This window comes from Physeter macrocephalus, chromosome 21 (assembly GCF_002837175.3).
Source record: "Physeter macrocephalus isolate SW-GA chromosome 21, ASM283717v5, whole genome shotgun sequence".
In the NCBI taxonomy this organism is placed as follows: domain Eukaryota; kingdom Metazoa; phylum Chordata; class Mammalia; order Artiodactyla; family Physeteridae; genus Physeter; species Physeter macrocephalus.
The window spans coordinates 39,414,129-39,423,096 of record NC_041234.1 but is presented as its reverse complement, the minus strand read 5'-3'; the positions used below and the strand labels follow the sequence as shown (position 1 = coordinate 39,423,096).

General features: G+C 41.8%; 2 pseudogenes; both read right to left on the bottom strand.

Annotated features, from left to right (window-relative positions):
• LOC112061876 (elongator complex protein 1-like) overlaps positions 1–2,074 on the bottom strand; it is an 11,258-nt pseudogene extending 9,184 nt beyond the window's left edge.
• The window catches only part of LOC129391727 (elongator complex protein 1-like), a 542,951-nt pseudogene that overhangs the window by 90,510 nt on the left and 443,473 nt on the right, over positions 1–8,968 (bottom strand).

Genomic DNA, 8,968 nt, shown 5'->3' with positions numbered 1-8,968 from the left:
GTATTGCTGCCATGATCAGAGCATCAAAATGTCTCCCTGTGAACTTGGATCCTATTCACCAACCATCTGTGGAGCTCTGGGGTCCGTGAACCCCAGCATAAGAATTTGGAAGGCAAAGGCAGAAGGAGCTGAGGAGGACTTCCTTTTTCCTGTTACCTTGCTGTTTCCATCCATATTGGCCCAGCAATGGGCCTTCATCCTTCCAGGGGTCCTTGGTCCCAGCCTCTAGCACTCCCATGACCAGCATGAAAACAACCACCCCAGAGGTACCAGCACAAACCAGGCAGGTGCCCCCTCCAGGTGCCTGAAATCTAGTAACATGGAGCTCCTCCTCTGAATTCCAGAGTTATCAACACCAGCTTTACAATGCCTCTCCTCCAAGGTTAGTCCATGATAACCCCAATGGCTTCCCTTGTTTTGATCCTCAGACGTAGATAAGTCTTGTAACTTCTTCCATCAGTTTACTTGTTTAGTTACTTCACTGCTCCCTTTGGCTTTTTGTTCCTCCAGCAGCTATTTAACCAATACTTTGTTTTAAAATCTGTTGAAATATTATGTGGTTTCTACTTTCCTGACTGGACCCTGACTGACAAACATATCAAACAATCTGAGTTCTCAAATCACTGAGCTTTCAAAATCACCAGCCAAGTGTAATAGGGAAGAACCTTTTGTATTCTATTACAAGTTAATTACTAAAGGGATGCAACTTATAAGCTTAAATTATACATCATCACCCAACTCTCAGAACCCTGACTCCCAGGTGATGAGCATTAAGCCAAAATACTTTTGTTTAGCTCACAAGAAACATCCTGACCAGGCCCACCTGTGAATGACTGCAGGGAGGAAGAAATTCACACATACCCCTCTGGAGGCTGATGGGAACCAGGAAATGTTTGACTTTACTCCCTCCCCTTTTAGTATAAAAGAAACCTGAATTCTACCTCAGGCAAGATGGTTCTTTGGGGGCATGAGCCCACCATCTTGGTTTGCTGGCGTTCCGAATAAAGTCCTTATTCCTTGCCCCAGCAACTCGTCTCTCGATTATTGGCCTGCCGTGTGGTGAGCAGTACGAGCTTAGACTTGGTGACACAAGGGCAGCTCATCATTCATCTCCCTCCTCCCCAACCCTTCCAGCCTCAAAATGAACTTCTCTACAATTTCACACCTATCAAGCTTATTCCCTTACCTTCTCAGAAGTGTTCTACTCTTTTTCAAGACCAGCAAAGGAGAACCCGCCAAACTCCCCCAGGATCTTGGCTTATCAGAACCCTTTCTTTTACATCTGCAATCCCCAAACTCCCCTGCACTCAAATGACTCATCCTTTCTCAGCCCTTAAATGCACTAAAGATCTCTCCACACCATAGATCAATTCTGGATCCTCTCTGAAATTTCTGCAACTCCTCTAATTTCTTCCCTTGCTCCTTCATCCATCCACCTCTTGGCTAATTATCATGCCCATGACCACAAGTACCAAAAAGATCACTAATATGCTTAGTAGATCTAAACGTCTAGCCCTGACCCTCCCTAAACTGAACACTAAACTCACATTCTCAACCTCCTGCTGTTACCACAAGGATTTCTCAAAAGCACATCAAATGCAACCTGTTAAATGAAGTACCTGCTATTCTCCACCAAACTAGTTTCCCCTCTGGGGACATGGCATTCCTACTTTCTCTGACCTCCAAGCTGAAACTGTGTGTCTGCTTCCCTTTTGCCCACACTTTCACAGTAACCTCTGGCGGACAGGGCCCGTTTCCGTGCCCCCACCCCAACTACGTCGTTCGAACGCTCACCTACGCCGCGCTATAAGGACCCCCAAACAGCGGTGCATCCGCCCAGGGCTGCGCACGGGCTTCTCCCTGTCCGCTGCTTCCGTCTGAACTCTCGCGACGCGCACTGGGTCTCCGAGCCGCCGGGCCGCTCGACCCCCTCCGGTAGTGGCTGAAGCCGGGCGTAGGGGCGACCGGCGAAACACGTACTCTCAAGCGAAGATACCCCGACACGCGCCGAGCGGCGCAGGAGTGACGCCGCGAGCCGAGGGGCTGTAGCCTTACTGCTTCGTCGCCCCACAAAGATTTGTGAGGAGCTGCGCTGGTCGCTGCCCTCTATCCCTACATCCTACTGACTAGCCTATTGTGTTTGAGCCCCGCTTTTACGTCAGACCCCAAAGGTCAGTAAGTGGCATCGGTGGGTGGAGCCTGCGGCGCCTGGGGAGCAGCGCGCGTGCGCACAGCGCGTGTCCCAGGCTACAGGAAAGAAAGACACCTTCGTCCGTGGCAAGCGGGAGGAAGAGTACAGGTCCCGAGGGGGCGGGGTCTGCAGCACCTGAGGTCGCCATGGCTACCGAGCCCGAGACCCCTTAGGCCGCCATGACTGCGGAGGCCGCGGTGCTGTCGCTTGTGGAACGTTACTTCACTCGCTGGTACAAAGCGGGTAAGTGGAGAATGATGTCAGTCTCCACTGGGCCCAATTTGTCTGACAGTATAGGGACTATGATGACAGATCATAAGCCACACGCGCCCTCCCCATCGCTTCCTCCCCACGTCAGAAGGAACTGGATCTCTCTGATACCCTGTAGGCCAAGGGAATGGCATTTGCAAAGACGTTGTAAACAGCACGGTGCGTGCTGTGTAGGGCGAGGGCAGTGCGAGTTCACGAGGGTGGGTTGCTTGCGGGAAGATGGTAGACTAAGGTGAGATACCCGAGGGAGGCAGGAGCTGGATTGCAATCTCCATGAGTGCCTAAAGGGATTTGAGGGGCTCAATCCTCCAAGAAGAGGCGATACATAAACTGATTTAAATGCTAGGGGTCTAAACTAAGGTAGAGGCATAGGGATGGAGAGAAGAGGGTGGGTTAGAGTAGACGCATTTAGAAATCAGAATCTAACAGTTTTACTTAAAGGAAGTCGCTGGTATTACACATTTGCCACTTAGAAGTAGGTATCCTGTTGTACAGCCTTGTGTACCCAGCAAATATCAGTGATGAGAGCATCGTTGGGGACCCTCCTCTAACCCAACTTCCTCCCATTCATTTAGGGATAATAGGTGTACTCATGTTTTACGGCAACATTGGAGAGCATGTTAAATGTAATGGGGAGTTCACCCATTTCTTGAGAAATAGAAATAAGATATATTACTTCCAAACCAGTCCATCCAACAGAGACTCAATTAGTGCAGTACAAAACAGAGAAAGAGAATAATACATGAGAAGTGTAGGGAAAAAAATCACAATAAATAGGAAGCAGAAATAAGATGACAGAAACAACTGCAAATGACAGATTACTAGGAAAAATTCAAAATGGAGCCGTATGATCTTTCAAAGAGCACTATCTAAATCATAAGGGCATGGAAGGGTCAAAAGTATATAGTTGGGAACATTTTTTAAATGATTATTTCAGTTCTTAAATGATTAGAAAGAGGGATTCAGGGCTAATGAGTGTGATTATAATTCTGAAGGCTCAAAATATACATATGCCAAAAATTCACTGAATTTGACAAATTCACAGAGTGGGAACCTTTAGTGTCTCTCTCAGTAACTGATCGATTAAGAAAACAATAACGATGAGCAATGATAAGGAAGATTTGAAAAACCCTATTAAAATCTTGATCGAATGGGTATGTACAGAATACTAGGTCCAAAGATTAGAGAATATATATTCTTTGGAAGCACAATTGGAACATTTAGAAAAGCTGATCATACACTAGGCCACAAATATGTCAGCAATTTTCAAAAAAGAGTTGTGAAGGTGGAAACCACACTCTCTGAACACAATGTAATTAAGTTAAAAAATAATAACCCACGGAAAACAGAAACAAACCACTTAGGTTTGGAACGTTTAAAAAATATGACCTGAATCAAGTGATATATATGACCAACAAGAGATCAACTGTAATTATTAATCATAATAGAAATTAGGAAATATTGCAACCAAATGATAATGAAAATAGCACCTATAAAATCTTGTGGAATACACACAAATGGTAGTTTGAGGGACATTCATAACACCAAATGCTTCTATTAGAAAAGCAGAAAGACTACAGATTAATGAGCTAAGCAACCAGAATATGAAATTAGAATGAGAATAACAGAATAAATGCAAGAAAGTGGAAGGAAGGAACATTTATCAAAGTTAAATAAAGAGAAAAGAAGAAAAAAATCCATAAAGAACTTCAAGCAAACCAAACACTTGTTGTTAGGAAATGCAAAAGAAATGGATAAATGTATACCAACGGTCACTGAGAGAGAGAGAGAGAGAGAGAGAGAGACACAAGTAAAACATATTACGAATGAGAAAAGAAGTAATCATTCGGATACAGTAGATATTTATGTAAGTAGCATTTCACTTAAATTGAATTACTTAATTTTAAAACAGGTGAAATAAATAATTTTCTCAACCTACCAAAATTAAATCAAGTAGAAATAGACTGATCATTTTCTATAATAAAAATATATTCCATCATAACTACGGAATGCGGGGCTTCCCTGGTGGTGCAGTGGTTGAGAGTCCGCCTGCCGATGCAGGGGACACGGGTTCGTGCCCCGGTCCGGGAAGATCCCACCAGGGGCCGCTGAGCCTGCGCGTCCGGCGCCTGTGCTCCACAGCAGGAGAGGCCACAACAGTGACAGGTCCGCGTACCACAAAAATATAAATAAATAAATACGGAATGCTAAAACTAAAAATGATAAAGCTATTCAAAATTTTACAATGGTCTCAAATATTACCATTAAATTCTATGTCTGTAAGATCAACCCAATCTGGGACTCACAATTTATGTACTTATTAATTCATATAAGGCCAGCCCATACACTTGGGAACGTCATCCCCAACTTTGGATTCTACTCTTTTTACAGGCTGATAGGGTTAATTACTTGAAAGCCCTCATGTGATACTTCCAGCTTTATCACACAGATATGAGCAAATCTTCAAAACACTCACATAAACAGCCTTTACATGATCTGCAACCTGGAGACTTGGTTTTCTGAAATAAGTGTCAGAAAACTCTGCCCTTGAGCCTAGGTTAAAAAAAAAATTACCAGGTACTGTTAACAACTAACATAAGTAAAACTCCAGAGTGTTGATCCTTGAGTGGTTCCTCATCACATCCCCCTGTCTACTGGATATCCACTCCATCTGAAGACCTTAAACTGAGGATTCTTAGGAGTCTTCTAGGTGACACTGACTTCAGAAGTGGACAGAATCCTCCCAAGATGACAGCATGAGATTAATTTTCTGATTCTCTGAGACGTTTTTCTCCTCCTTTACTCTACTATTAATATTGTCTATCATTACACTGTGATGTCTTCTAGCACATTACTGTGACCTTCCCTTATCTTTATTGTATTATTTTTTTACTCCTGTGATCTTCTTCTATTACTTAAGGAAAAACATCTGACATTCCCAATCAGAACCTTCAGACAAAAGACACAAATGCTGCTCCTTTAAACACACTTAAAGGCAGATTTCTTTTTGAAGGCCCCTTCTGATTAGTCAGTTTCCCTTACAGCATTAATCCCAACCTCCAGACTTTGAAAACTGGACACTGACCTCCTGCTGAGGTCATTACAATCCTATAAGCAAGTCCTACTCAATGAGGAGTAGGCTCCAATATTGGGGCCATCCTAGCCCTGATAGTCATATTTGCTCATTGTATTCCGTTTGTTCCTGATAGTCAGCCTGCTTTGTGCAACTGGTTAACTCTGCTAAATACAGTTTGTTTGCCTTGAGGAACACAAAATTGGCTTTCTCTTGCTGTGATAAATGATACTTATACTCCGGATATAGTCTATGCCACACTGGGACACTCTTTCTTACATAACATCTTATAAAACACCCATACGGCATATGCTAACTTATCGTGTGTGTTCAGGATAATTGTTAGAGACTTTCAGATATGTAAAACTGAACATTCCAGCAGATCTTGTTCCCCTGGGGTGGCTGGGTGGGGGGGATTACCCAGTAACAGTCAAACCAATTTCTTTTTCATTACCTCCCAGGAAGAGTAACTGGCTCCCTATTCATATATGCTTTGTGACCTGCTATCCTCACATTAGGGAAAATAATAACTAGCAAGGATGGCCCCAAACTTGTCTTCGATTTTGACAAAAGTCAAGTGGCTATCAGAAGTGAACGCAGCTAGATTCATTGCCTGGTTGTTACAATCTAGGCCCTTGACTTCAAGACTTGTTTCAAGGACTAATAATCATTGTGTTTTGTATGATTACTTGTTTTGTAGTTGGCAAGTGCATCCTGTCCAGAGTCAAAAATGCTATTGAACAGCCAATGTCTCATCAGAGCGTTCAATGATGCATTCTACAACGAAAGGAGCGGGAGAGATCAATCCATGTCCAACTAAAGACTACATTCTCTAAATAAATTCCTCACCAGCAAAATCAGAGCAATGGTGGAAGTCTAGATAACATGGATTAAGGTCTTGTGGCCAAAGGGGGGTACTGAAAATGTCTCTTGACATACAGGCTAGGGCATGTGATTCTCCCATTAGACATGAAAAAATCTCACAGTTACTCAGTTTTCCTGGGGCTCTCCCATGTATATACTATTAAACTTTTATTTGATTTTCTTCTGTTAAAAAAAAATATCTCACAGAATGCCAACCTCAGATGCGATCATGAGATGTCTTCACTTTGAGTTCATGATAAAGTGAGACACAACAAAGGCTGCTTCATAATTTTTTTTCTAAGCCCAGACAAAAGCAAGATCACTGTACAAATCACCATATGTCCCTCTCCTAGCTAATATGAGTGACAGCTAGTTGGGGGGCTTTGTTTTTGTTTTTGTTTTTCTGCTTTGTTTGTTTGTTTGTTTTCACCAATTGCAGCTTTATCCTCACTGTAATCTACTCTCTCTATACAAGAGGTTTATGAAGATACTCAGTCATAGGAATACCTGTCTTCCTGACAGTATCCAATCCAGATCAAAACTCTGGTTCCTTAAGACCGCACCCAAATCACCTAAAACAAGACCGAATGTCTTAATATCCCTTTCCTATCACACTCTTTCTTATATGGCCCACAGTTCCTCACGGTGTGTGTTCTCTTTCAATGCTAGGAAAAGTAAACTCAGCTTGTTCAACTACAAATGTGTTCCTGGTGGTCCTTAGCTATGAGGCATTGACATATTGAGACACGTTAAACTTGATGACACAGCAAAACGAAGAATCAGATGTGTTTACCTCAATAACCCCACATGCTAATATTTCTAACATAATTTTCAGTTCACAAAGACATTTATTTTGTATCCTTTCAACTGGCAATTACAAGGCCTTGAGACTGAGAAGAGGGCTGGCACACTGGTGGAGATATTAACAAGATGAACAGTGAAAAAAATCAAACATAAAATATATTGAAAATAGATTTTCATGATAGTGGAATGGGAAAAGGAAGGAAAAGGTTGAGTTTTGGACAATGAGTTTGAGATGATGGTCTGACTACCAGGTCACATGCTCTATGGGCCACAGAAGATAAGAGCCACATTCCTCAAATTCCAGAGCACAGGGTTTAAGAACAAACCATACCTGTGGGTGGCTACCAACCTTCCTCAAGCCAAGGCCCCAGCCTCCATAACATCTCAACAAGCACGGTGAGACAAATAATATCCTGATGAGACCCTGGCAAATCCAAACGTGATGACTTTTCATTTCCATTTTTCTAACTCCTCCCCACCCACACAAACATCATCAACCCACTTTGAGGTTATCCAGGCAAACTATGTATTCAGAGGTAGAAAGAAATGTAAAATTTACTTGGGGCAACTTATTATAGAACAGCACTATCTAACAGAACTCTCTGCACTGATAGAAATGTTCCATAGCTGTGCTGCACACAGTGCAGTAGCCACTGTTTACATGCAGCCATTGAGCACTTCAAATGTCACGAGACTAGAGACTGAATTTTCAATTTTACTTAATTTTAATCAATTTAAACAGTCACATATGACTAGGGGCTACCATTTGGGAGAATGTACCTCTTACAGCAAGTCTCCTCACGTGCTGGTGGGCCATACTCATCCACTTGCCTTCATCCAAAACATGCTCTTCGTGACTGCCTGGAAAATGTTAATTCACTTAGAGTCACTGTTCTTCATAAAATTCCATGTGCTTCAAACATGTTAATCAAAACAATCAGTTGCTTGTAGATTCCTATTTTTACCATCACCTTGTATTATTTTTATTTTTTAAAAAATACTTGACAGGTATCACCAATGCAATGCACTGTGTTTATGTGATGAATACTTTTCAGAGATTTAAGGATCTTTAGGGTATTCAAATCTCCCCATCTCCCCACGCCTTGACTAACAGGCTAAAAAACAAAGTGAGTGTCAAAGTGTTAGAAACTTCCCTACTCATCCTTAGCAGTCAAAAAGAAAAGAAAAAAAATGAAGTTAAAAAATAGAGACTGATATTGGATAAATTGCCCAAACTGGCAAATAGCAACAGTCACGGATTGTGAAAGTTTCAGTGTTTATTAATGAGTGTATTTCAGCTGTCACTGTGTGTACATTATTGAACATCTTTCTATTGTAAACAGCAAAAAGCAATTTAAGAATTTAAAGCTAGTTGGGGAGGAAAACAAAAGCAGTTCTCTCAGTCAAGGTGCATTTCTAGATAAGTAGTCTCTGAATTTCCCAAGTGAGGATACCTCACTTTAGATGAAATGGCATCCTGGCATTCAGCTCAAGAAAATGTAATTGGAAAATGCTTACAGAGTTTATATAAAGGAAGTGAAATTGTTACAGAAAAAATAAATAATAATTTTTACCTTTCTACTGAATCAATGACTTGCACTTTCCCCAAGTTTAGTTAATTTTTTTAAAAAATGTAATGAAGTCTATTATTTGTAGTTGGTTAGTTATACAGAGTATAAGGCAACACTGGGAAGGGGGGTGGAATGAGAAATTAAGGGCAAACATCAAAGGATGCAACAGCAGCTTCCTGATTGAACTATTTCTTA